Raw genomic sequence first — 3,454 nt, forward strand, 5'->3', positions numbered from 1 at the left:
TATATATATATATATATATATACAATAATATATATATATATATATATATATATATATATATATATATACATATATGTGTGTGTGTGTGTGTGTGTGTGTGTGTGTGTGTACACACACACATATATGTACACACACGCACGCACACGCGCGCGCACACGCGCACACACACACAAATATGTATGTGTATATATATGCATGCGTATGATAAAAGATAATGCGCCATCACTCCTAGCAACAGTTTGTGGGCATTTTTATTTGTTTACAGATACTCGACTCCAAAATATAGTTAGACTCTGACCCAACCCTACCTTTTGAAAACGTTTTCTCATACTATTACTGTTTCATGCAAGTACTCCAAATATCCAGTAGATGTACTATTATCGATTACAAGCTTCCCTGAACGAGTTGCATTCATTTGAAAAAGATAATTAACCACTGTTCTTATTCTTTCAGGTCCTATTTTGATATTTTGTTTAAAATGTGTATTTCCCTGAGGCCACCGATTTAGAGAATGACATATTTTCCATGAAGTTATAAAGAAAAAACTGATCATCTATTTAAAAACTTTCAACAAATGCTACATTTTCTCGCGTCTTCTCTACTGGCCACCGTTTTCTGTTGGCCGTCGAACGTTCGAGAAAATTGTTACCTACGACTGCCAAGGCAGAAGAAACGTGAAAATGTTGTATATGATGATAATGACATAGCAGATGGTAATCACAATATTATTGATGATAACGGTAATAATGATAGTGATAATAATAGTAATAATGACAATGATAAAGATAATGATAATAGTAATAATAACAATAATGATGATAGTGATAGTAATAACAATAATAATGATAATAGCAATGGTAACAGAAATAATGATACTGATGGTAACAATGATTATACTTGTAATAACGATGATAATAGCAAAGCAACAAGAATAATGATAATAATATTGATAATACTGATGATACTAATAATCATAAAAATAATAGTAATGATAACAACAACAATAATGATGATAATGATGGAAACATCATCATCATTAATAATGATAATGATGATGATGCAACAAAAATAATTAAAATAATAGTTATAATAATAAAAATAATAATGATAATGGTGATGATGATAATGATTATAATAATTATCATCACTCCTGAAATTTCTCCTGAAACTGAGATCTAATCGCCCTGAACCCCCCCCCCCCTTTCTCCTTTTACTAATCCCTACTTTACCCTATGAACATCTTTCCAGAATCACACACTTCTTCCTTTGACAACTTTCACCCTAGTTAATCCCTACCTTAGCCCTTTTACTCACCCTCTCTACCCTCACCCCCATTGTCCCTGTCAATGCCATACTATCTTGAACTGCTGTACGACTTATAGCACATTTAATCATCAAACAACCCCGTCTTTAACCTTTTCACTATTACACCTGTCTATAGTGCTGTATGACCTTTGATGTCTAGCACATTCATTTGGCTTTGTAACCTTTAACAATTATTATCATTATTACTATCGTCATCATCACTATTATCATTATTATTATTATCGTCATTGTTATTATTATTATTATTATTATTATCATTATTATTATTAGTTAAATTATTATTAGTTAAATCATTATTATTAGTAGTAATTAAACTATGATTATTATTATTACTATCATTATTATTATCATTAACATCGTTATTATCATTCTCATTATTCAGAATCATGTATGTTTGTGCGTATGCATCCGCAAACATAAATACATATATTTATATAATATATATACACATGTATATAAATAAATAAGTAAATATATACACACACACACACACACACACACACACACACACACACACACATATATATATATATATATATATATATATATATATATACATATATATATATATATATATATGCATACATACATACATACATATATATATATATATATATATATATATATATATATATATATATATATATATATATGTGTGTGTGTGTGTGTGTGTGTGTGTGTGTGTGTGTGTGTGTGTGTGTGTGTGTGTGTGTGTGTGTGTGTGTGTGTGTGTGTAATATTTACACACACACACATATATATGCGCGCATGTGGTGCATCCATACGTGTGTGTGTGTGTGTGTTCATACATACATGCCAGCAAGCGCAAACCTGTGCACACAAACGTATTTCAAAATTTTGGGTTAGTAAGGATAAGTCCGATATGCGAAGCTTAGCCGCACCCGGGCTATGTCATGAGGGGAGCCCGGCCTGTGTCGACTAATGCTGACTCGCTCACGTGTGTCAGCTGGTGCTGACTCGGCTGAACCTAGTCCTTACCCGCCGTGGTGCCCAGCTACAGCAGTAACCTCCGGGCGACAGTTGCTACTTCTCGCGCTAAGGCGGGGCGCGAACCGCCGACCCCTCGGATGAGAGGCCAACACGTTACCACTGTACTAGCCCGGAGGCTTTGGGTTGGTCTTACCTAGATTCGGTAGTGATGCCCAACTGCTGCCTTATAGTTCAGTCAGTGTTTGGTCAAAGACTGTGGGACTTCACCCTATACAAAACAACCGCTGCCTTGTACTTCACTCCGTGCATGGTCAAAGGCAAAACAAGCCACTGATGAAAAGGCTTCGGATGTAACCCTAAGGAAAAATCCGGAGCCGGAGTCCGAATGCAGTTCGTTGTCACTTGCGACCTCATTCTGGCAACTGTGACGCCACTAGTGCCAAACCGTATCGGGTTATGCCGTAATTTTGGACCCATCAATTGCGTGGAGAGAGAAAGCATGCTACATGGGCAACAGCTTGCCCCTTACATTCTTTTGCCCAGGCATTGACTCTACGTATACGGGAGTGAGTAGAGACAATAATGCCAAATTCGACAGCGACTAAAGGTGGCCGTCGATATATCTATGAATGGTAAAACACTCTTTTGTATTAGATACTATGGAAGAAAAACCCACACTGCAAAACTAGATTTATTGAAAATGTGACATTTTCAATAAATCTAGTTTTTGCAGTGTCGGTTTTTCTTCCATGTGTATATGTTTGTGTGTGTGTTAATATATATGTATATACGATACTTCCCAAGGGGAGTAGTTGGTTAGGTAATCATTGTTGATGGTCTATCGTAGATATGATGGTGGGTTGAGAACCATCACCAATGGTTATCTAACCAACCACTCCCCTGAGGAAGGGTCATGGGTCAACCACCCCAGTATAAAGACGCGCATACACAAACTTAGAAATCAGGAGTAGTAACATTGTGAATATCTTTTTTCACATCAAATAAAATCAGTTTCTGCCTTTGTCAACTTTTATATTCTAAACTTATTATGAATATGTACACATAGATTTACTTCCTCAGAACAAAAACACTTTCATTGTTTCATTCATTACTCTGTAGGTGGCAAGCATTGCTTAGGCACAGTTGTCAAATCTATCAAATATTGATTTTGTGGACA

Source organism: Penaeus monodon, chromosome 35, assembly GCF_015228065.2.
Source record: "Penaeus monodon isolate SGIC_2016 chromosome 35, NSTDA_Pmon_1, whole genome shotgun sequence".
NCBI lineage: Eukaryota > Metazoa > Arthropoda > Malacostraca > Decapoda > Penaeidae > Penaeus > Penaeus monodon.